Raw genomic sequence first — 26,491 nt, 5'->3', positions numbered from 1 at the left:
TATGTATTGCTATACAACTCTCGTTTAAGATTTTTTGCAGGAAAACTTCTCTCTAAATGGGAAGGTCCGTACGTTATCGAGGAGGTCTATCGTTCCGGTGCCATAAAAATCAACAACTTCGAAGGCACAAATCCGAAGGTGGTGAACGGTCAAAGAATCAAACATTATATCTCAGGTAATCCTATAAATGTTGAAACCAATGTTATTGAAACCGTAACCCCGAAAGAATACATAGGGACACTTTCCGGAACATTTCAGACTCCCAAAAGGAATAGGTATGTGGTACGGTAAGTAAACCGACTCCAAAACAGTTCTAATGGCAATTTTTCTCCGTTTTGGAATATTTAGAAAAATAGAAAAATAAGCAGTCCGGGATGGACACGAGGCCTCCACGAGGGTGGAGGGCGCGCCCTACCCTACTGGGCGCGCCCTACCCTACTAGGCGCGCGCCCCTACCTCATGGGCACCTCGTGTGCTCTCCGGACTCCGTTTTCTTGCACGATACGTATTTTGGTCGGTAAAATTCATTATATAATCTCCCGAAGGTTTTGACTCCTGTATCACGCAATTGTCCTCTGTTCTTGTTTCGAGCTGTCTTCTGTCAGGGTTGTCAAGGCCAGGCATCATGTCGTCCCCCTCCTCCAACAACGGTGACAACGATGCTTGGCTAATGAAGATAGAGCTAAAGAGGGAGGGACCCGTGGAGATCAACAAGGATGAAGGGATCAAGAAGGCCACAGAGGACCAAGTTCCGGCAGAAGGAGACACCCTTAAACTTGATCACAATCTTCTTACCCCAACTGAGATCGAAGCTTTCAAGATGATTGAGTTAGCTCGTATACAAAACAAGTATCTCACACGTGAAAATATTTTGTTGAAGGAGCATATCGTCGCACTCAAGGGCATTATCCGCAAGTTGGAGGATCTCTTACGCTCGATGTGCGACTACCCATCATCAACAACGCCACCTTCTTCGCCAGCAAAGGAGATATAATCACATGGGTATGGGCACTCCCCTTGGCAACTGCCAAGCTTGGGGGAGATGCCCCAGTATCGTATCACCATCACACTCCTATCTTTACCGTTTTTCTTAGTTCGATCCTTTTTAGTAATATCTTGATCTAGTAGAATAAAGTTTTGGTATGATCTAGTTTCGAGTTTTGCTTTATGATCCCTCTATGTAATCGAGTCCGTGAGCTATATATAATAAAAATTAGTGTTGAGTCAAGGGCTTGATTATCTTGCTATGATCTTGAGTGAATAAAAGAAAAGAGAAAAGAATAAAAAGAAACAAAGAGATCATATTAATCTTATGGAGAGAAATGACTACACATAGAAAGAGTATGATGATTAAAAATTGTTGAGAGTTGATAAACATAGTTTTGGTCATCGTTGCAATTAATAGGAAGTAATAAAGAAAGAGAGGTTTCACATATACATATACTATCTTGGACATCTTTTATGATTGTGGGCACTCATTAAAATATGACATGCTAAAGAGTTGATGGTTGACAAGGAAAACAACGTAATGGGTTATGTTTTCTTATATCTGAGATAAAGTATATTGTCATGGATCATCCAACATGTTGAGCTTGCCTTTCCCCCTCATGCTAGCCAAATTCTTTGCACCAAGTAGAGATACTACTTGTGCGTCCAAATACCCTTAAACCCAGTTTTGCCATAAGAGTCCACCATACCTACCTATGGATTGAGTAAGATCCTTCAAGTAAGTTGTCATCGTTGCAAGCAATAAAAATTGCTCTCTAAATATGTATGATCGATTGGTGTGGAGGAAATAAGCTTTATACGATCTTGTGATGTGGAAGAAATAAAAGCGACAGACTGCATAATAAAGGTTCATATCACAAGTGGCAATATAAAGTGACGTTCTTTCGCATTAAGATTTTGTGCATCCAACCCTGAAAGCGCATGGCAACCTCTGCTTCCCTCTGCGAAGGGCCTATCTTTTAAGTTTATCTTCTACCTTATGCAAGAGTCATGGTGATCTTCACCTTTCCTTTTTACATTTTATCCTTTGGCAAGCACAGTATGTTGGAAAGATCCTGATATATATATCTAATTGGATGTAGGTTAGCATGAGTTATTATTGTTGACATTACCCTTGAGGTAAAAGGTTGGGAGGCGAAACTATAAGCCCCTATCTTTCTCTGCGTCTGATTAAAACTCCGTAACCACAAGTATTGCATGAGTGTTAGCAATTATGAAAGACTAAATGATAGTTGAGTATGTGGACTTGCTAAAAAGCTCTGACATAGACTCTTTCTGATGTTATGATAAATTGCAATTGCTTCAATGACTGAGATTATAGTTTGTTGGTTCTCAATAAAGTTTCTGATTCATACTTTGCATTGTGAATAGATTATTACTTGAGCATAAGAGATCATATGAGAAAATCCATATATGTTGTTGTTATGAGAATGATCATGATGCCCTCATGTTCGTATTTTATTTTATTGACACCTCTATCTCTAAACATGTGGACATATTTATCGTTATCGGCTTCCGCTTGAGGACAAGCGAGGTTTAAGCTTGGGGGAGTTGATACGTCCATTTTGCATCATGCTTTTATATCGATATTTATTGCATTATGGGCTGTTATTACACACTATGTCACAATACTTATGCCTATTCTCTCTTATTTTACAAGGTTTACATAAGGAGGGAGAATGCCGGCAGCTGGAATTCTGGGCTGGAAAAGAAGCAAATATTAGAGACCTATTCTGCACAACTCCAAAAGTCCTGAAACTCCACAAAAGTTATTTTTGGAAATAATAAAAAATACTGAGCGGAAGAAATACCTGAGGGGGCCCACACCCTGGCCACGAGGGTGGGGGGCGCGCCCCCTGCCTCGTGGGCCCCCTGTTGGCCCTCCGGTGCCCATCTTCTGTTATATGAAGTCTTTCGTCCGAAGAAAAATCATAAGCAAGCTTTCGGGACCAGAATCCGCCACCACGAGGCGGAACCTTGGCGCAACCAATCTAGGGCTCTGGCAGAGCTGTTCTGCTGGGGACACTTCCCTCCGGGAGGGGGAAATCATCGCCATCGTCATCACCAACGCTCCTCTCATCGGGAGAGGGCAATCTCCATCAACATCTTCACCAGCACCATCTCCTCTCAAACCCTAGTTCATCTCTTGTATCCAATTCTTGTCTCTAAGTCTGGGATTGGTACCTGTAGGTTGCTAGTAGTGTTGATTACTCCTTGTAGTTGATGCTAGTTGGTTTATTTGGTGGAAGATCATAGGCACAATTGCATTTTTGCCCCTAGTTTGGAACCTACCCACGGGTTTTGCCCTTACTTTTGACTCTGCTCAGTTTTGCCCTTAGATTTGCCCCCGAGGTCACCCGAATGCCCTTTGACCGTTTGACCAATACTTTGAAAACTCATAACAAATTCATATGAACTTGGAAAAATGCAAATAAGACATCAAAATGTTCACACAAACATTACCTTTATGTGCATATCATTTGCATTAAGGACAAAAGTATTGTTTAAACTACCCGAGGTTATTAATGTTATTAACATTATTAAAAATAAAAGGGTATAAAAATACTTTTTTCAAGAATAAAAATTACATGCAAATGTAGGTGATGTTTTCTGAACGTCTTGATATCTTTTTTGCATTTTTTGAGTTCCTATCAACTTTTAATGAATGTTCAAACGACTTTGACCATTATTTTGAAACTTCATAACAAGTTGATATGAACTCAGAAAAATGCAAATAAGATATCAGGATGTTTAGAAAACGTCACCTACATTTGCATGTAATTTTTATTCCTGAAAAAGTATTATTTATACCTCTTTATTTTTAATAATGTTAAAAACATTAATAAACTTAGGTAGTTTAAACGGTACTTTTTTCCTGAATGCAAATGACATACACATAAAAGTAATGTTTATCTGAACATTTTGATATCTTATTTGCATTTTTCTGAGTTCATATCAATTTGTTATGAATTTTCAAAGTATTGGTCAAACGGTCAAAGGGCATTCGGGCGACCTCGGAGGAAAATCTAAGGGCAAAACTGAGCAGAGTCGAAAAGTAAGGGCAAAACCCGTGGGTAGGTTCCAACTAGGGGCAAAAATGCATTTGTCCCAAGATCATATGTTCAGATCCTATATGCATATTAATACTCCTCTGATTATGAACATGAATATGCTTTGTGAGTAGTTACGTTTGTTCCTGAGGACATGGGAGAAGTCTTGCTATTAGTAGTCATGTGAATTTGGTATTCGTTCGATATTTTGATGAGATGTATGTTGTCTATCCTCTAGTGGTGTTATGTGAACGTCGACTACATGACACTTCACCATTATTTGGGCCTAGAGGAAGGCATTGGTAAGTAATAAGTAGATGATGGGTTGCTAGAGTGACAGAAACTTAAACCCTAGTTTATGCGTTGCTTCGTAAGGGGCTGATTTGGATCCATATGTTTCATGCTATGGTTAGGTTTACCTTAATACTTCTTTTGTAGTTGTGGATGCTTGCAATAGGGGTTAATCATAAGTGGGATGCTTGTCCAAGTAAGGACAGCACCCAAGCACCGGTCCACCCACATATCAAATTATCAAAGTACCGAACGCGAATCATATGAATGTGATGAAAACTAGCTTGACGATAATTCCCATGTGTCCTCGGGAGCGCTTTTCTCTATATAAGAGTTTGTCCAGGCTTTTCCTTTGCTACAAAAAGGATTGGGCCACCTTGCTGCACTTTATTTACTTTTGTTACTTGTTGCTCGTTACAAATTATCCTATCACAAAACTATCTGTTACCTATAATTTCAGTGCTTGCAGAGAATACCTTGCTGAAAACCGCTTATCATTTCCTTCTGCTCCTCGTTGGGTTCGACACTCTTACTTATCGAAAGGACTACGATAGATCCCCTATACTTGTGGGTCATCATCCATGGGCATGAACATAGAGTTCAAGGTCGACTCCCACTTCTCTAATGCATAACCTTTCATTCACTTCTCGCCTTTGACGAAGTTGTAGTGTTGAAATTTTATCTGACATAACACCACTAGAGTATGACCCATAGTAGTTTTCCGGGTTCACACAGATTAGAGAAGGCATAGGTTCAACCCATCGGGGCCTCTTAGGAACATATACCACAAACTTCAGGAGTAAATAACACAAGCTTGAAAGCAGAGCATGTTCGACAAAGCAGAGGATACAATTTACTAAAGGCATTATGTATCTGAGAAAATACTCGCGAAATTATTGAATATGAAGGACGTTGTCGGATAAAATCCAATAAAGGATCTGGTGGTCCACAAGGGATCTGATGTGAGCACCGGTACCCAACCAGAAGGAGAAAGAATGCAAAGGCATCAAGTCATAGAAACAACTGACAAATTCAAAGCTCAAATGCAAAAAAATTATGATTTCCAAATCAACGGATCAGAAGCAAACGCTCTGACCATGGATCGATAAGTTGAGTAGGCTTAGGGGTACAACCGATGGTAATTTGATTGGTCGAGAATCAACTCTTGTTCAACATGACATCTGAGCTGGAAGGATGAATATTAGGATTCGGATGAGTATTGCAAGCATTCGCAACATATTGAATCAACAGACTCAAAATGTTAATGACAAAGGTTGTCAATAAGATTACTATACTTATGGGATTAACCATAATGCAAGCAAGCAAGAATTTCAAGAGCAATAAGCTGTTGAGGATTTTCGGGAGATCGAATAGTATTTTTGAAGATCCTTGTGAAACACATGAACAACTAGTGATGAGCGGATACTCATTATGTGCGAGGAATTATCCGTAGGGGTATTAATGCAGAAAAGAGCTGCAAAGCGGTGGGCGCAAAGGATTCTCGGAATATCAGAGAATTTTGGGGGTATCTTGTAATAACAAGATCAACTGGGAATAAGAGTAAGGACGGAAGGTGTATGTATTTATCCATAGGGATATTTCAGTGGTAGGGAACTGCAAAAGCAACGGGCACAAAGTCTCGAGAGAACATCAGAGTGTATCTTCGGAATCTTCTGGTGCAGCAGGCGATCATCTGTGATAAGGGCTCTCCGGGAGGAGTAGTTACGAGAACCTAGAGTCAGAGTTAGTAAATTCATTTTAACCCGAATAGAAGCAAGATCAGAGTCCCAGAGTATAGGTTGAGGAATAAAAGATCCTAATACCACCCAATGGCGACGTGGGCCCGTAAGCCACACAGCCATGTTAGTAAAAACTTTTTCAATGACTAGACTCAACTTCGGCAAAGGAGTGTGGAAGGGGGATTCCTAGAGGCAGTCGGCTTTGATACCAACTTGTGACGCCCCCGATTTAATCGTACACTAATCATGCATGCAAACGTGTACGATCAAGATCAGGGACTCACGGGAAGATATCACAACACAACTCTAAAAACATAAATAAGTCATACAAGCGTCATAATACAAGCCAGGGGCCTCGAGGGCTCGAATACAAGTGCTCGATCATAGATGAGTCAGTGGAAGCAACAAATATCTGAGTACAAACATAAGTAAACAAGTTGCCATAAGATCGCTAGCACAAACTGGGATACAGATCGAAAGAGGCGCAAGCCTCCTGCCTGGGATCCTCCTAAACTACTCCTGGTCGTCGGCGGCGGCATGCACGTAGTAGTAGGCACCCTTGGTGTCGTAGGAGTCGTCGAAGGTGGCGTCTGACTCCTGGGCTCCAGCATCTGGTCGCGACAACCGAGAAGAATGGAAAGGGGGAAAAGAGGGAGAAAAGCAACCGTGAGTACTCATCCAAAGTACTCGCAAGCAAGGATCTACACTACATATGCATGGGTATCTGTCTAAAGGGGCAATATCGGTGGACTGAACTGCAGAATGCCAGAATAAGTGGGGGATAGCTAGTCCTGTCGAAGACTACGCTTCTGGAAGCCTCCATCTTGCAGCATGTAGAAGAGAGTAGATGGTAAGTTCACCAAGTATCATCGCATAGCATAATCCTACCCGGCGATCCTCTCCTCGTCGTCCTGTGAGAGAGCGATCACCGGGTTGTATCTGGCACTTGAAAGGGTGTGTTTTATTAAGTATCCGGTTCTAGTTGTCATAAGGTCGAGGTACAACTCCGGGTCGTCCTTTTACCGACGGACACAGCTATTCGAATAGATAAACTTCCCTGCAGGGGCGCATCACATAACCCGGACACACTTTCCTGGGTCATGCCCGGCCTCGGAAGATCAACACGTCGCAGCCCCACCTAGGCACAACAGAGAGGTCAGCACGCCTGTCTAAATCCTATGCGCGCAGGGGTCAGGGCCCATCGCCCGTTGCTCACCTGCATGTTGCGAACGCGGCCGGAAGCGGACCTAGCCTCCCTAATACAAGAGCAGGTGTTCCAGTCCAATCCTGCGCGCGCCGCTCAGTCGCTGACGTCAAGAAGGCTTCGGCTGATACCACGACGTCGAGTGCCCATAACTGTTCCCACGTAGTTGGTTAGTGCGTATAGGCCAGTGGCCAGACTCAGATCAAATACCAAGATCTCGTTAAGTGTGTTATTTAGAAGTAATCACGGACGCCGACCAGGGCCAGGCCCACCTCTCACCTAGGTGGTCAACCTGCCGTGTCGCTCCACCGCAAAGTAACAGCCAGGGGCCGTCGGGAACCTAGGCCCACCTCTACCGGATGGAGCCACCTGTCCTTTCAGCCCCCACATCGGAATCACTTGCGGGTACTCTACGAGCCGACCCGACTTTAGTCACCACATGTATCATGTATAATAGTGTAGTATGTATATACCCGTGATCACCTCCCGAAGTGACCACATCCCGATAATATAGCATAGAAGACGGACAATAATGTAGGGCCACTGATGGAATACTAGCATCCTATACTAAGCATTTAGGATTGCAGGTAAGGGTAACAACTGTAGCAACAATGACAGGCTATGCAGCAGAATAGGATTAATCGAAAGCAGTAACATGATACACTACTCTAATGCAAGCAGTAGAGAGAAGGAATAGGCGATATCGGGTTGATCAAGGGGTGGGGGGCTTGCCTGGTTGCTCTGGCAAGAAAGAGGGGTCGTCAACACCGTAGTCGATCGGGGCAGCAGCGGCGTCAGACTCGTAGCCTACCGGAGAGAAGAGGGGGAAGAAACAATAAATATAATGCAAACATAAGCACGACGATACATGACAAGACAATGAGCGGTGCTAGGTGTGCCCTAACGCGGTAGGAGGTGATACCGGCAAAGGAGGGAAAACATCCGAGAAAGTATTCCCGGTGCTTGACGTTTTCGACCAGATGAAACAGAGGTGGATTGTTGCATGTTCGCTATGCTAGGGACGTGTGGCAGACGAACGGACAGCGTATTCGGATTCGTCTCGTCGTTCTGAGCAACTTTCATGTACAAAGTATTTTCATCTGAGTTACGGATTATTTTATATTAAATTATAAAGATTTAATCATTTTTGAAATTTCCTGGATCTAATATTAATTCAAAAATAAAAGACTAATTGCTAGATACACCCAAAACTGTACCCAGACTAGGGCCACAGTGGCTGACAGTGGCCCCAGTCAACTGCCCAGTCAGCGGTTGACTGGTCCCTGTTGACTGGTCAAAGTGGATCACGGGGTCCCACCTGCCATTGACTAGGCTAGTCCCAGTCAGCAGTTTGACTGCTCAAAGTGCCCAGTGGGGCCCAAGTGTCATTGAGTGATTTGCTTAACAGACTTTTAAATAAAACCAGTGAGGTTAATTAGGACTTTGGGGTCCGATGTCAGTGGCTATTAGGGATTTGGTTAGGGGGTTAATGACGTCCACGTCATCATGGTTACCGCCGGCGAGGATTTACAGTGCGCCGGCGACGGCAGCAATGCGGGAACCCGCCGGGCTTGCGCTACGAGCGTCGGTTCGATGCGCGAAGGGCACCGATGGGTAGCTGGTGGTTCACCACGTCGACCGGTGGTCGCGGGGTGGCCGGACTTGGCCGGAGTCGACGACGGAGTAGACATCCGCGGTGGCGCGGGCAGCTGCCGGAACAGGCGCGGTGGGGCAACGCGAGGCGGGCAGCGGGCGCGGGCTGGCCGGGCGGGATGCTTCGGCTTGGCGAGGGCCGGCGTGGCTAGAGGCAGCAGAGCACGCGGGACAGAGGCGGAGGTGCGGGCGACGCGTCGGCTTGCAAAGGAGGGTGCGGCGGGCACTAGCAGAGCAGGTTGCGGGGAGGCCTCACGCGGGCAAGGTGCGGCCCGAGCGCGTGTGTGCGCATGCAGCAAAGCGCACAGGCGTGGCGAGGCCATGGTCAGGGCGGGGCAAGGTGTGGAAGCAGCGCCGTGAGCAACGGCGACAGAGAGGTCCATCCATGGCGGGGTCCTAGCTAGAGCGCGAAATCTTCGGAGGAGAGAGAGGGGAAACAGGGCAAAGCTCATAGTGAGGGCGGGGGACGGCTTGGGGAAGCCGGGGATGCAGTGGTGGCGGCGAATCGCGCGGTGGGGCTCGTCGGGGCCGAGGGGTCGACGACGAGGTAGAGGACGGTGCAGGGGCTCCGGCCTCCCAAAGGAAGCACCAGTCGACAGAGCGCTTGTCGATGGAGCGAGCGGACTAGGTGTCATGGCACGGTGAGGTCGGGGCCGCGGGATCGACAGCGAGCGTGGCGACGCGGCTCGGCCATGTGTGCGGGAGAGGATAGCAGCGGGAGGAAATGAAGGTGGGGAACTAGGGTTCGTCCACGAGGTCGGGGCGGTCTTATACTCCTCCTGGCGCCCCTGTAGTGTCGCGGTGGCGAGCATCCGCCGGCGGCATCGTGCACGGACGGCCAGGGCGCGCACACGGCCACTGGTGAATAGGAGGAAGGAGCAGAGTTTAGGTGGGCTGGCATGGTTAGCCTGGTGGCCAGCTAGGCAGAGGCCCAGCGGGGGAGGGGGATTTCTTTTGCTTTTACTTTATTTTGGGTCTTTGTTTTTCTTTTCCTTTTCTTATTTTTTTTTACTGTTATATTAAATTTTAGTTTTTATAAAATACATAAGTTGCACCTAAAATAGTATTAGTAATAATGCCACTACCACAATTAACTTGGCACCTAAAATAAAATAGTTTGTAATCGTTTATTATTTTAAAAGCCTTTTAATAATTGTTCTTGCTACTGTTTTATTCATTTTAGAGTATTTATACATTTTATAAAAGTGTGGTTTCTCCACCGTAATTATCTATGCATTATTTGGCACAACCCGAACATTTTAGTTTTAATATTTGAAAACCTTTACAGTTTGACTATAATTCAAATTCAAATTTGAATCGAATTTTGAACTAAGGTGAGATTAGCATCTGTAACCGAGGTGACGTGGCATCATTAGCAGAGGTTTAATGTAGCTTAATTATCCGGGCGTCACAAGTTGACACTCTTCCAAACCCACTTTCAATAATATTGCAAACACTATTATCAATCTCATATTCATCATGGGGCTTAAATAAATTTTCAAGATCATAAGAAGAATCACCCCAATCATGATCATTGCAACAAGTAGTAGACATAGCAAAATTAGCATCCCCAAGTTTAGGGTTTTGCATATTATTAGCACAATTGACATCAATAGAATTTATAATAAAATCATTGCAATCATGCTTTTTATTCAAAGATCTATCGTGAATCGTTTCATAAAGTACTTCATCACAATTTTCAGATTCACGAATTTCAAGCAAAACCTCATAAAGATAATCTAGTGCACTCAACTCACTAGCAATAGGTTCATCATAATTGGATCTCTTAAAGAGATTAGCAAGTGGATGAGGATCCATAAAATTTTAGCAAGCGAAGATGCAAGCAAAAAGAAGGTACATGGTAACACAAGATCGAACGGAAGGAGGGCGCAGAAAACGGCAAAGGTGAAGTCAGGGAGAGGAAAACGAGAGGCAAATGGAAAATAATGTAATGCGAGGGAGAAGAGTTTGTGATGGGTACTTGGTATGTCTTGACTTGGCGTAGATCTCCCCGGCAATGGCGCCAGAAATCCTTCTTGCTACCTCTTGAGCATGCGTTGGTTTTCCCTTGAAGAGGAAAGGGTGATGCAGCAAAGTAGCGTAAGTATTTCCCTCAGTTTTGAGAACCAAGGTATCAATCCAGTAGGAGACTACACGCAAATCGCCTAGTACCTGCACAAACAATCAAGAACCTTGCAACCAACGTGATAAAGGGGTTGTCAATCCCTTCACGGCCACTTGCAAAAGTGAGATCTGATAAAGATAATAAGATAAATATTTTTGGTATTTTTGTTGTATAGATTGAAAAGTAAAGATTGCAAGATAAATAGTAAACTAGAATTGTAGATTGGAAACTTATATGATGTAAAGTAGACCCGAGGGCCATAGGTTTCACTAGTGGCTTCTCTCAAGATAGCATATATATTACGGTGGGTGAACAAATTACTGCCGAGCAATTGATAGAAAAGCGCATAGTTATGAGAATATCTAGGCATGATCATGAACATAGGCATCACGTCCGTGACAAGTAGACCGAAACGATTCTGCATCTACTACTATTAGTCGACACATCGACCGCTATCCAGCATGCATCTAGAGTATTAAGTTCATAAGAACAGAGTAACGCATTAGGCAAGATGACATGATGTAGAGCGATAAACTCAAGCAATATGATATAAACCCCATCTTTTTATCCTCGATGGCAACAATACAATACGTGTCGTTTCCCTTTCTGTCACTGGGATCGAGCACCGCAAGATTGAACCCAAAGCTAAGCACTTGTCCCATTGTAAGAAAGATCAATCTAGTAGGCCAAACTAAACCGATAATTCAAAGAGACTTGCAAAGGTATTTAAATCATGCATAAAATATTCAGAGAAGAATCAAATATTGTTCATAGATAATCTTGATCATAAACCCACAGTTCATCGGATCTCGACAAACACACCGCAAAAAGTATTACATCGAATAGATCTCCAAGAAGATCGAGGAGAACTTTGTATTAAGATCCAAAGAGAGAGAAGAAGCCATCTAGCTAATAACTATGGACCCGAAGGTCTGTGGTAAACTACTCAGACATCATCGGAGAGGCTATGGTGTTGATGTATAAGGCCCCCGTGGTCGAATCCCCCTGCAGTAGATCGCCGGAAAAGGCCCTAAGATGGGATGTCACGGTACAGAAGGTTGCGGCGGTGGAAAAGTGGTTTCGTGGCTCTCCCGATGGTTTCAGGGTATAAGAGTATATATAGGTGAAAGAAGTAGGTCGGTGGAGCTATGAGGGGCCCACGAGGGTGGGTGGCGCGCCCTCCTGCCTCGTGGCTTCCTTGACCTCCACTCCAAGTCTCCTGCATTGCGTTTGTTCCAAAAAAGATCCTCGCGAAGGTTTCATTCCGTTCGGATTCTGTTTGATATTCCTTTTTTGCGAAACACTGAAATGGGCAAAAAAACAGCAAATTGCACTGGGACTTCGTTTAATAGTTTAGTCCCAAAAATAATATAAAAAGGTATATTAAAGCCCATTAAACATCCAAAACAGATAATATAATAGCATGGAACAGTAAAAAATTATAGATACGTTGGAGACGTATCAGCCGGGCACCCGGGGTGGCCAGAGGCGCGGCCAGCCGGCGGCTGGGGGTGGCCGGGCACCCGGGCCCTTGGTGGCTAGACACCCGGGGAGGTCTGAGACCTCTCTTGCTTCGCGCCTCACGCGTCCTTCTTCCTTCTCCTCCTCCATAGGTGCTTGGGTCTCCCTCCTAGCTTCTTCAGGGACTTCTTCTTGGTACCTAAGAATGCACAACAATTCCGTTTGAGGTAGAACCCGATTTTCGGTTGAATTCGAATGGAGTATGAAGAGGAAGGAGTCAACCTCGGTTTTGTTGGCACGTGCATGTGCCCTTGTCCTAGGTCCTCTCCGTGCTTGCGGTGGTGGTGTGACATCCATGGGGATGGTCAAGGGATGCTCCGCTTCAGGTTGTCTAGCGGCGCTCCAATGGAGTTCGGCGAGCATAGAGTGGAGACCCACGCGAGGGAGAAGGATCTCTCGGTGGTGTACACCATCGACATGGCTGTGGTGGACAACTACATCAACAGTGTTGAGAAGTTACTTGCTCGAGACAATTACAAGGCGGTCGACATCGACCTCCAGTACGCCGCCAGTCGTCCCGACATACATCAGAAGGTTGCCGTCGCCCAGTTGTGCATGCGCCATCATGTCCTCATCTACCACTACTGCATGGCCACAGAGCCTTGCGACCGTTTCAACAGGTTTGTCAACAGCACCGCTACAAGTTTGCTATGGTGGAAACCACCGACGATGTAAAAGCGCTCAGTGTTATGGGTTTGGCCTGCAAGAACCTTGTCAAAATCCGTGACAACTACAGGGTCTGGGGCAGCACGAAGAAGGACTCCCTGGTCGAACTCGCCTCGGCCATCATTGACCCCTACTACGAAAAGATGAAGCAGGATGCTCAGAGAGCAAGTCCCCTATCCTGGCACAGGGCCTGGATGCGGCAAATGGATGAACCTCACCTTAGGTTCGCGGCCAAGAGCGTGTACACATGCTACGAGATGCACAGACGGATCGTTGACATGAGGAAGTGCCTCATTACCCAAATCGACGAGTCCGGATCGAGCCACAAGCAGAGCAAGCGTCACAAGAAGTAGATGATGATCAGATGATCGTTTATGCTAGTTAATCATGCATGTAATATATAGTTTACTTTATTGGTGTGTGAAAATTTCATGTGTGTAGTAGCCACCTATGTAATTATGCATGTAATAGTTTACTTTGGTGTGTGCAAATGCCTTGGTTGTAGTAGCCACCTATGTAAGTGGATGTTTAATTTGGTTATGCAACCACCTATATATGTCGTTCTGTATGCAATCCCATCGTACAACACACACGTCTTATTAGCAGCAACCGTCTGTGTTATTATTGGTCTTCGCACACATTTCTGATTACAGACCTGTTTGCCGCGTATCACACACATCTTGTTATATTGGACCGTTTATGTTCTCTTGTCTCAACACAAATAGTTCATCCGAGTGAACCGCATGCCGTATATCGCACACACCTTGATCTGGCCGACCATTTCTTTTGTGTTGCCTAATCACAAACAGTTCATCTGAGTGAACCGTATGCATCGCACACACCTCCATCTGGCTGCCCGTTTCTTTTGTTCCTCCTCATCACAAATAGTTAATTAAACTGAACCTTTTGCCCTGCATCGCACAAGCAACTAAAATCTAAACCGTGTTTGATGCATCCTCCATCGCAAACATTTTGCACCTTTTTTGACGGGTTTTTTACACCACCGTTTGCGATTACTGCATCGCACACAATTTCGTCGAAGGGTGTCTGATCATAGTGTCATGTTAGTAGCATCATGCAGTAGTGTCAACGTTCACATACAATGGGTGTAAGTGAAATTTACACACGCGAAATACTTGGGTAACTTGACGAGCCTAGCATGTACAGACATGGTCTCAGAACACTGGAGACCGAAAGGTTGAACATGAGTCATATAGTAGATATGATCAACATAGAGATGTTCACCATTGATGACTACCCCATCTCACGTGATGATCGGACATGGGTTAGTTGATATGGATCATGTATCACTTAAACAACTTGAGGTATGTTGATTTAAGTGGGAGTTCATTAGTAATTTGATTAATTGAACTTAATTTATCATGAACTTAGTCCTGATAGTATTTGCAAAACTATGTTGTAGATCAATAGCTCGTGATGTAGCTCCCCTATTTTTCGATATGTTCCTAGAGAAAAATAAGTTCAAAGATGATAGTAGCAATAATGTGGATTGGGTCCGTGATATGAGGATTATCCTCATTGCTGCATAGAAGAAATATGTCCTTGATGCACCTCTAGGTGACAGACCTATTGTGGGAGCAGATGCAGACATTATGAATTTTTGGCAAGCTCGATATGATGACTACTTAATAGTTTAGTGCGCCATGGTTTACGGCCTAGAACCGGGACCTCAAAAACGTTTTGCATGCCACGGAGCATATGAGATGTTCCAAGAGCTGAAATTGGTATTTCAAACTCATGCCCGTGTCGAGGGGTATGAGACCTCTAACAAGTACTTTGCCTACAAGATGGAGGAGAATAGCTCAGCCAGTGAGCATGTGCTCAGAATGTCTGGGTACTACAATCGCTTGAATCAAGTGGGAGTTAATCTTCCAGATAAGATAGTGTTTGACATAGTTCTCTAGTCACTATCACCAAGCTACTAGAACTTCGTGATAAACTATAGTATGCAAGGGATGACGAAACGATTCCCGAGCTCTTCGCGATGCTGAAATCGGCGAAGGTAGAAATCAAGAAAGAGCATCAAGTGTTGATGGTTATTAATACCACTACTTTCAAGAAAAAGGGCAAGGGAAATAAAGGAAACTTGAAGAAGAATGGCAAGCAAGTTGCCGCTCCCATGAAGAAGCCCAAAGTTGGATCTGAGCCTGGAACTGAGTGCTTCTACTGCAAAGGAAATGGTCACTGGAAGCGGATCTGCCCCAAATGCTTGGCAGATAAGAAGGATCACTACTGCAGGTTGCTGCTAACGCGACACTATGATCAGAGACCGTTCAGCGAAACTGTGTGCGATGCCATAATCGCAAACGGTGGTGTAAAATAACCGTCAAAAAGGTGCAAAACATTTGCGATGGAGGATGCATCAAACACGGTTCAAATTTTAGTTGCGTGTGCGATGTAGGGCATATGGTTTAGCTCAATTAACTGTTTGCGAGGAGGAGGAACAAAAGAAACGGGTAGCCAGATGAAGGTGTGTGCGATAGAGAGCATACGGTTCACTCGGATGAACTGTTTGTGATTAGGCAACACAAAAGAAACGAGCAGCCAGATGAAGGTGTGTGCGATATACGGCATGCGGTTCACTCGGATGAACTATTTGCGTTGAGACAAGAGAACAGAAACGGTTCAATATAACAAGATGTGTGTGATACGCGGCAAACAGGTCTGTAATCAGAAATGTGTGCGAATACCGATAATAACACAAACGATTGCTTCTAATAAGACGTATGTGATATGCTCTGTCTACACAACATCTATTGGCCATTGGGAGACGGGCGGTCATCCGAGTACGCCATAAGGATGCGAAGAGGCATCCTATCAGCAAGGACTAGCTGTTTCACCAGTAGCTCATGTAAGAAAACTCTCAAGTTAAGTGTGCTCAGGCTGGAGGAGCCATCAGATGGCTGACTGGATGGGAAGTTGTGTTGATGTTAAATTAACTGATAGGATGGGTCATATCTATCAAATTAAATGACTGATACGACCCATCCCATGAGTTAATTTAACCTCGAAGTCTTTATTTTTTCTTTTTTTAACACATGTTAAAGAAGGTCTACCGCATTACTTTTTGACAATGTGCGACACGTGGCATACAGTTGATCCATCCGACCTATTTGTGATGGAATAGGCCGTGTGTGTTGTGGGAAAACGCTTGCTAGTATTCAACTGTTTGGATTGATGAATTCATCACCGACGGGTTCCCTAGTGTGGTCCGTGTTCATCTGATCATCATCTTCTTATTGTGCTAGCTCGATGTTCGTTTTATGCTAAGTTTCCATTAATTGATGGCGTTTTATGAACACGCCACTGTTTCCTGCCATTTCCTCACCTGTTTCGCGCCACCTAGCGATATTGCGCATAGGAGGCGCGCGGCGCATGGAGGCGACAAGCGCAGCCTGGAGCACATCCACCTTTTCCAAGCATGCCAACCCACGAAAGCGCCGCCTTTGCCATCAACCCTGTCGAAGAGGAAAACGAGCAGGCGCCACGACCCGTCGAGGCTGAGGCGCTCCCCGGCAACGCGATGGACGACGCCATGACGCGCGTCATTGCCAGGGTTGAGCAAACCTTTGGCACATGGCGCTTGAGCGCCGCGGATCAAGATAGGCATGTCAGCGCCGACAGGCTGCAGCTCGCCGCACAACATGATTGATGGCGCGCTGCAGAGCAAGCTCTAGGCGTGTCCGCGCCGATAGGCTGCGGCTCGCCGCACGGCGAGACCGTTGGAGCGCCGCAGAGCAAGAGGCACGGTGCGCCGCACAGCAAGAGCGGATCCATCGGCATTTGCCTGCTGTCGACACGACGTCGCAGCTGGGTACACATCCCGTCAGTACCCCCATTCCTCGCCAGGAGTGGGCAGAGGCCCTCAGCGCCGTACTTGCACCAGAGGCCGGCCGCGCCGTACTTGCACCGGATGCTCGCCGCGCCGTTCGCTTGGGTGCCGCCGTTCGCCTTGTCCGCGGCCCGCTGGATACCAATACGCTGGTCCGTAGGCTCGACCGCCTCCTTGGCCCAGGTGTCCACCTGGGCGCAGTAGAGGAACATGGCCGTCGCATCCTCGAGCTGGTGATCCCCGATGAAATAGCCAACTTGGAGCTCGAGGTCGCGCTACAGATGTACCGCGAGCGTGTCGACCGCTTGGACGAACGCCTGCATGAGTTCAGGCAGAGCTAAGAGCTACCGTAGGCAAGGGCTGCTGGTCATGGTCTCATGGATGCATTTTATTTTCAAAAGTCGTTTCGACGTGGATAGCTATGTATTCACAGCAATCATAGTATTGCTCTGTTTCAATGTGTGTACTCTGTTTTCCATTCTTATATGTTCTGTTTCAATGTGTGTATATACGCTTTCCATTCTGTATATGTGGATAATAACAACTAGATTCAAATTAGTACACAAAAACAGATACAAAATTGAATTCATAATATGTATATATATATATATATAGGACAAATGTTTCCTACAAGCAGTGGTAGTTACCACCACTTGTGTTTTCTATGTTATATGTAGTATCTGTCAAAACCGAGAGTATATACGTGTAGTATGTAGTATATATCAATGATTAGGTAGTATATATACTAATTTTTAGGTAGTATCTACCATGTTTTAAGTATGCTCTTTTTTACGTACAAATATGTACATATTTCATAATTATAACAAAAACTGTGGACTCATATGCAATTTTTTCATATAACTTGCTTTGAAATACTTAGACATAGTTTATGAACATATTTAAAATAATAAAATAGTATATATAGCACCACATGGTAGTATATGAGATATGTGGGGTAACTACCACTGGGTGGTAGGATGGATTTTCCATATATATATAGCACCACATGGTAGTATATGAGATATGTGGGGTAACTAGCACAAATGCCCGTGCGATGCAACGGGAGATAACACTCGTTCTTATGAATCAAAATTGGCCGGGTCAAACACGGGCACACAGGCTGCAGGCTGCGTGCTAGTTCTACCGAAAACTTTTATGTCCACAGAAGCATAGGTGTCTGACTCCCTCGCTAGGGCTGCTTTGTTATGGGTAAATGGTTAGACATGTACTTGTTTTAACTACAACGTTTAAGTAAAAGAAGCACAATCCATAATACCACGTTCGCTAGAAAAAGTAATTATGCATAAGAGCACAAACTTGCTGCACAATAACGCGATCTCCAAGAAAATAAATAGCCATTTGTTTTATGTATATACACAAGAAATAGTGACGTAAAAATTCTTCACACAGAATGCACATTGGTACTTTGGATTTTTGGTTAGAGAAATGCTTATGATGGCACAACCGACCGATATATGCACATAAGGTGATTCTAGGCAGCTAATTGTCTATTTTTGATGAACTAAGGGGGGCCATCCTTCTGTACTTTCTTGTGTGGTTTGATGTTGGTAGGAGCTAGGGCCCTACCGGATCTAGGGCGTAGGTTGTAGGGGGAGGAGGGGGAGGGTGAGGGCTGGTGCGCGGCGGCCGGCGGCGTGGCACCGTCCTTGCGACGGGAGCAGTGGCGGTGAAGGCAGGAGGTGGCTAGGGTTTAGGTCTCTCGGCTCCCTAAGGGAAGCCGAGCAAATATTGATTGCTTCTTGCTTCATTAGATTGATACATCTCCTCTCCTTATATAGAGAGGTTTACTTGACTCCTAAGCAAACGATCCTAATACGATAAGATAATTGGGCTAAGCCCCTAATTAACATACTTGGGCCATAACCCACTGGGCTAAGCCCCTATGCCGGTCATAACACTTCTCCCCGCGTGCACAAACAGCTCGTCCTCGAGCTGTAAGGTGGGAAAGCGCTTGCTGAACTCCTCGAGGTGATCAACCAGCGTCAAACACCTTCGCGACAGCTGGGGCGGCAAGGTCGGCGGCGACGGCGTCCTCCGGAATTTAGTCTGCAACCTCCAGGTAGAAGAGTCGCGGGCAGGCGTGGCCGGGCGTGTAGGGCTCGTCGTAGTTGAAGCACAACCCTTGGCGGCGGCGCTCGAGTAGCTCAGCCGAGGTGAGCCGGCGGAACGGGCGCGCCGCGGTCGCGGCGAGGGGTGCCGCGGAAGCCTGAATAGTCCGACCCGGAGCGGGATCTGGCCAGGGTAGCGACCCAGTGGCCCGGGACGGTGACTCCTGCTGGACGGCCACCGCGCGGCGCTCGAACGCGTGGGCGTAGTACATGGCCGTCTGGATATCCTGGGTCCCTGAAGCTCCACGTCCACGCGGATGTGATCCGGAAGTCCACCGACAAAGAGGTCGGCCCGCTGCTGCGCCATCACGCCCGACGCGTGGCATGCCAGGGCCTGGAAACGGTCGGCGAAGTCCTGAACCGTGGAGGTGAAGGGAAGGCGGCCTAACTCCGCCAGGCGGCTCCCGCGGATCGAGGGCCCAAAACGAAGGAGGCAGAGCTCGCGGAAGCGCTCCCAAGGGGCATGCTGCCCTCGTCCTGCTCGAGGGCATAGTACCAGGTCTGGGCTGCACCGCGGAGGTGGTAGGATGCCAGCCAAGTGCGCCCCGACGCGAGCGTGTGCTGTCCACGGAAAAACTGCTCACACTGGTTGAGCCAGTTAAGTGGGTCCTCCGTGCCGTCATAAGTGGCGAAGTCGATCTTGGCGAACCGTGGCGGCGTCTGGGTCGGCGCGCCAAGGCCAATCGGCTCGGCGGTGCGGAGCAGTGATGATGACGACACCCGGTCAACGGTGAGGAGACCATCATAGGCCCCCGCGGAGCCGGACGAGGCCCCAGACTACAGCGTGGGTACCGGTGGGTCCCCGGCCTCCGTGTAAACTGGCGGTGGCGACGTCCCGGTTAGCCAGGCCGGGATCTAGGACGGCGACGGCGGAAACCGGACCTGCTGGATCGGGAGGCCTCCCGGTGTGGACTGGCCCAGTCCGGAGCTGGGCGGCAGCGGTGGAAGCTGGACCGACGCGGGCGGCGCGGTTGGGGCCCGCGTGGGCCAGTGCGGCCACTGCGGCGCTGGGGCGGGCGCGGATGGCGCCGCGATAATCGGCGTCGGCCACTGTGGCCAGGACGGCACTGGGGCGGGCAGCGGCTGGAATGACGGATGGGCCCCGGCGATCGCCGCGGGTACCGAGTACAAGGGCAGGTGCAGCAGCGGCGGAGGCGGCCCGCTGGGGTGCCCCGCCTGGAACGGCGGTAGCGGTGGCCCGCCCATTGCAGGTGCGCCCTGGGACGGCCACGGCAGCGCGGGGTGGCCGTAGGCGGCGGTAGTCGCAGCCGGCGGAGGTGTGGGCGGCCCGGCCAGGTACAGATGGATGCCCTGGACGGCCGTCACGAGATCCCGCAAGATGCTGGTGACTTCTTCCGGCGTGAAAACCGCGGTTGTCGGCGCAGCGGATGTGACCGGGGCCGGCGGCGTGGGGGAACCGGCGGTGGTGACGGTGACCGGGGCCGGCGGCGGTGGGGAACCGGCGGTGGTCATCGGTGCGGTGATGAGGATTTGCAGCGGCGGCGTTGGCGTTGACGAAGACATGATCGAGCCCGAGTGTCTGGATACCAAATTGGTAGGAGATAGGGCCCTACCGGATCTAGGGCGTAGGTTGTAGGGGGGAGAGGGGGAAGGCGAGGGCTGGTGCACGGCGGCCGGCGGCGTGGCACCGTCCTTGTGACTGGAACAGTGGCGGCGAAGGCAGGAGGCAACTAGGGTTTAGGTCTCCCGGCTCCCTAAGGGAAGCCAAGCAAATATTGATTGCTTCTTGGTTCATTAGATTGATACATCTCCTCTCCTTATATAGAGAGGTTTACTTGACTCCTAAGCAAACGATCCTAATACGATAAGATAATTGGGCTAAGAGCATGTCTAGTAGAGCCCTCAAACCCTCAAACCCCTAAAAATAACTGCTTTTTTACAGTTTTTGTTGAAAAAAAGCCGTAGACTAGAACCTCTAAACCCTCAAACCCGTAAAAAAAATTAGAGGTCCAACCCTCAAACTGTTTCCCCACCTGTAGAAGTGAGGGTTGAGAGGAAAAACTCCCCCCAACCCGCACTCCTCTTTCCTCTCGCGCGGGAGGGAAGTTTCATCCCGCCGCCTCGCCCCGCGCCGGCCATGGAGGCCTCCGCCGCCGCCGCAACCCCGCCCGCCGCCGCGCCCGCCCCCGCCCCGGTCGACTCGGGCCCCGCCCCCGCCCCTGCCCCCGCCTCCGCCCGGACCGTGGCCGCCGTGGTGGCGGCGACCCACGTCGGGGCCAAGCGGCGGCGGGCGGGCCTCGCACCGCCTCCTCCCGCCTCCCCGGCTCCCGCCCCGGCCCCTGTCCCCGCCCCGGCGGCCGCCCCCGCCGCGCCCGCCCCCAAGAAGAGCCGGCCGAAGGTAGGCTCCCGTGGGCCGCGAGGGGCTTCCTCCAAGGTTGCCGGCTCGTCCCCGGCCGTGAACAAGCCGCGGAAGAAGCCCGCGGCCCCGCCCGCCGCCGTTGCCGAACCTCCTCCCGCCGCGCACGAGGTGTTCGAGGAAATGGCAACCCCATCCTCGTTCATGGACCTCCTCCAAAACGCGGAGGTAGACCTCGGAGCTCCGCCCCTAGACCCCTTTAGGGTTGGTGACGACTTGGAGGAAGATGAGGAGGATGAAGGGGATGACGAGGAGGAGGTGGCCGAGATAGGGGAGGAGGCATTCACCGCCGCTTCCCGCCCACACGCGCGGTCGACAAACTACACCGAGCCGGAAGATGTCCTCTTGGTTCGTGCTTGGGCAGCTGTGGGAATGGATGCAACCACCGGCACCGATCAAACCGGTAAACGGTATTGGCAAAGGATCGAGGACGTCTATTGCAGGATCAAGCCGAAGAATAGTGGGTTCATCCATCGCACTTTCCGGTCGCTTCAAGGCCGGTGGGAGTTGATCAAGCCCGCTTGTGCTCGTTGGAGTGCGGCCATGGACCAAGTGAGGGATGCACCACCTAGTGGAACCGTGGAGAGCGACTATGTGAGTACATATTTCTTCACTATTTTGATTATGTGTGTGCACTATGCTATTGGTGGGTTCTTATGTGATTTATGTGTGGTTGATAGGAGACAATTGCCGGCATGAGGTACAAGGAGATGGCCGCTTCCAAGGGCAAGCCATTCCCATTTAAGCATGTTTGGTCAATTCTTCAAACCTTTGACAAGTGGAAGTTGAGGGATCAAGAGACCGCACCCAAGAAGTCGGCAACGCTAAGGATGGATGATAGTGACGATGAGGAGGAGAGGAACTTGGGCAAGCCCGAGGGAACCAAGAAGGGCAAGCTAAGGGTGAAGATGGAAGAAGAGGCGTCAAGCCTAAGGGAGAAGATGGACCACATGATGAAGGCAAGAGAGGAATTGACAACGAAGACATTGGAGATGAAGCTTCTTATCACCGAGAAGAAGAAAGAGGTCAAGATTGCACAAGTTGAAGCAAAGCGTGAAGAAGCAAAGCGCAAGGCCGAGTTGGAGGAGAGGATGATCAAGCTCAAAGAGGCAAAGGTATGGAAAGAACTCATGGTGGAAGAGAAAGAGCACATTATGATGTCCAAGAAGGACATGGATCAAGACCAATTGCAATGGTGGAAGGACACCAAGGAGGACATCGCAGAGAGGAAGAGGATGTTCCGTGTTGCGTCCTCTACTTTTCGAGGTGACACTCCGATGAGTAGTTGTGGTGATGGCGGTGTGTACGACTCCACCGGTGCCGATGGAGATGCTTGATGTAGCCCGCTTGTGGTCTAGGAGATGGCGCCGAGGTGCAACTTTTTGGTGATGGTGCCGATGAGAGGAGGAAGATGATGATTTTGTGATGTAAACTATTAAACCATGCATCAATGATTGTCATTTGGTAGTTTGTTTGGAAGTTGATTGTGTTCTTGTTGTCATAAATTATGAGATGTCAAATGATAGATTTATAGGTTGGGGTCGAGGCAAAGACTAGAACCCTCAAATCTAATCCTTAAAGCAGTTTAAGGGTTCTAGTATTTGCCCCTGTTTTTCAACCCTTAAAAGTGTCAAAAAGTGGCACTTCTCAACCCTTAAAACTGCTTTAAGGATTTGAGGGTTCTACTAGTAATGCTCTAAGCCCCTAATTAACATACTCGGGCCATAACCCACTGGGCTAAGCCCCTATGCCGGTCATAACAGATGTACTATTTTCTAATTAAGAACTTTTAAGCAAAATAAGAAAAGGAACGCTTTGGATGAATGAGAAAATTAATTGGAGGAGGAGATGATTAGAAGTTGTATCTAGACCATTCTTGTAGTACGTGCTTGTTTAGGCAGCAAACCAAAGTTTGTACATGGGTTGATGGTGGGTCAATGCCACAACATCCTACGAAACTCGGGCGTACAGTACTGCATCAACATGTCCTCGCCGCCCCTCGAAAAAAAATATATTCGCCGCCGTGTCCGCCTACAACTCCGGCGTGCAGGATTGCATGAACACGTCTTCACGCCGTTGTGTCCGAGCAGCCCAGCATCGTCCTTGCCGTGTCCGCCTACAACTCCGGCGTGTAGGATTGCATCAACACATATTCACGCCGGTGTGTCCAAGTAGCCCCGCTTCTCGTCCTTGCCGTGTCCGCGTGCATTACTGCATCAACATCTTCGCCTCACTATCCTGTTACAATGTTCTAGTGTATGCCAATATGTGCTCCATCTTTTAAGATAAAGACCAAGTGAGAAAACAATGGTGATTATTTCAAGAAAATAACACATTCTCAAGATGCCACCTGGTATCATTAGCAAGTACAACTTTTACTGTGTCACAAATGCAAAACCAACATATATCCCAATTTCCTAACTTAATAAAAGGACACACCCATACGAAAAAGTTAAAAGTAAAGCAGTGTCTATTTGCCATCAGAACTATTAGATATGGGATAAATATGGTCCGTTCAAAACATGCAGTCCCCATTGATGATAAGAAACGACCCCAGTGAGTTTACAGCCCGACTTTGAATGTCTTACCTTCAAAACCTGTATAATGGTAATCAAATAGTAATCAGTACTATACCCATGTGATATACTCAGGTGATTGTGTTGGTGCTTGGTACTATTGTTTTCGGCAATACCACATTAACCAAACAGTAATTAGTGCTGAACCTGGAGTACGGAGATGACCCATTGACTACTGGCTTCACCCCTGCCGAAACGTGATTGTGTTAGTGCTTAGTACAATTGTTTTCGCCTTTTCGGCAAAGAATTACGATTGTTTTCGTACCTGTGGCAGAGCAGTTAGCAGCGGTTGCCTTTACCTGAATTCAGATGTGAGGCACAAAACATTAGACTTAGGAGCACAGAACCTTGTTTTATAAATATAGCACGGCTACTATCTCACATAAAAATCTTACTTGTACTGGAATCATCTGCAGATATTTCAGTTTAGTGATGTAGAGCAGAGAAATTGCATACCTCTGTCAGTCAGTGGAGGCCTCTATGAAGAATTTCGGCAGTCTGCTCATGGTAAGGCGTTTCAGATGCATCTCCTCCTCTGCATGCTCCACGAGGCTCTGCGCCGCCGCCTTCCGGATGACCGCTTGCTCGATGTTTTCCTTGCCCTCACGCTCAAGCAGCACGCCGATGTGCGTCATCGATGAGATGTCAAGGCCGCCGCGTCTGTGGCCCGCGGGCATTGGCGTGCTGAGGGGTTGTCTCGGCGGTGGCAGCCTCCCTGCGCAGCTGTGCCCCCGCGCCTCTGCCTCACCGAGCGCCCGACCCAGCCGCTGTTCGTCGCCAACACCAGCCCACCCCTCGCCTCCTCTGCCGCACCTCGCCCTTCTCTGTCGGACCTCGCTGCCTCCGACCTCTGGTCCGCCGTCACCATCTGGATCTCTCCCCACACCCCGCCAGTACGCCGGCTGCCGGTAGGTTCGATTTAGAAATCGCGGCGAGGACTGGGTGGATGGATTTTTGGATCCAGGGGGGTCCCGATGGGAGGAGGGTAGGCGGTGGCGGCGCTCCACGGCGGGGGGTTGGCCGACGGCGTGCGGTGGGCGGGGCTGATGGTGGCGGCGCGCGGTGGGTGGGGCTGATGGTGGCGGCGCGCTGGAGAGGGGGCTTTCGGAGGAGAGCTCCGGTGTTGATGTGGGGCACGCCGTGGAGCCGCGATAGGCGGCCGGCGTAGGTGGCCTTGCCCACCCCGGGGCAGCTGACGAACACCCACTGCACGCGCGCCCCGTCCTCCACGGGTCCCCTGCCGCCGCGCCTGGCACAGCGCTCCGCCGCGGGCGGCCCCTTGGCCCACGCCCCTCCCGCCCCCATCGCATCCCCTTGTCCAGGGAGATGGCGATTCAAACCCTAGCTCCTATTCTCGGCCTTTTCCTTTTTCTGTTCGAGAGAAGCACTCATGTCGTTGCTCCTTGTTCGGGTGGAATAGAAAAAAGACAGAAGGGGTGAGAGGAGGTTTCTAAAGGCCCATTAGCATTGACGCTGCCCAGGCCCAGACGGCGAGGGTTGTAACAGCCGAATTCCTTTGTGTCTCAGAACAATTTTAGTACCACCTCAAAAATAATAATATATGGTAAGCTGACGACGGTGAGCAGCGGATATGCATTGGCTTCGAATCATGTCTTTGGTCAATAGTTGGGTTGCCCGGCTCCTGTGCTTGCTACCCTACGTTCCGCTACATCGGGTAGGGTAGTAAAGGGAGAACTACTGCGATTGTGCCCTGGTCTAAACCGGATAAGCACCTCAGTAGAGAAAGCCGAAAACTGACTGTCATGATGCGGCGAGAGCCGGTCAGCTGTTCGGAGGTCACAAATTGTTGGAGATTTTTTCCGCATGCCGCGAAGGGTCGGTACTTCCCGATCAGACGCTGACAGCACTCTGGTTCGTATACCAGGGGCTGCACCCATGTTTTATTATAAAACTCCTATGGCTAAGTGAGGGCGTTTAAGCCGCATAATCTGATTGCCTGGTTCGTTGCGCTAAACAACTCCTTCAAGGACCGTATAATTGGATAAAGATTGTAGATTCCATCCCGAACACCTCCGTACTACCTATGTGAGGGCAGAAGCCGACGACTGGCCAACCCTCAGATTCCATACAACACGGCCGCACAGGAGGAAACAATTAAAACATAACAAACATTATATTACAAACCGGCTTTGTTTTTATACAAGGCAAGGACAAAACACGAGTGTGTTCATTCGAAAACAATGTCCTGCCCGCACTGCGCTGCTGCAAGTCGAGACCCTTCTAGGACATCCGCAAAATATCGCTCGGGTGTGCGGTGCTCCTTGCCCTCTGGCGGCCC

At 48.4% G+C, this 26,491-nt stretch overlaps 1 long non-coding RNA gene across 1 annotated transcript; it reads right to left on the bottom strand.

Moving 5' to 3' along the window:
- Positions 1-23,913: 23,913 nt before the first annotated feature.
- On the bottom strand, positions 23,914-25,587 carry LOC109787457 (uncharacterized). The gene is made up of 4 exons (XR_002238561.4): positions 24,649-25,587; positions 24,458-24,491; positions 24,340-24,379; positions 23,914-24,213 (listed from the first exon to the last, which is right to left on the bottom strand). It is a non-coding gene; the product is annotated as an uncharacterized lncRNA (long non-coding RNA).
- Between the last annotated feature and the right edge of the window lie 904 nt (positions 25,588-26,491).

The sequence above is a fragment of the Aegilops tauschii genome, chromosome 3, assembly GCF_002575655.3.
Source record: "Aegilops tauschii subsp. strangulata cultivar AL8/78 chromosome 3, Aet v6.0, whole genome shotgun sequence".
Taxonomy (NCBI): Eukaryota; Viridiplantae; Streptophyta; class Magnoliopsida; order Poales; family Poaceae; genus Aegilops; species Aegilops tauschii.
Note: the sequence above shows the minus strand (reverse complement) of the source record. Positions and strands in the feature narration are given on the sequence as shown.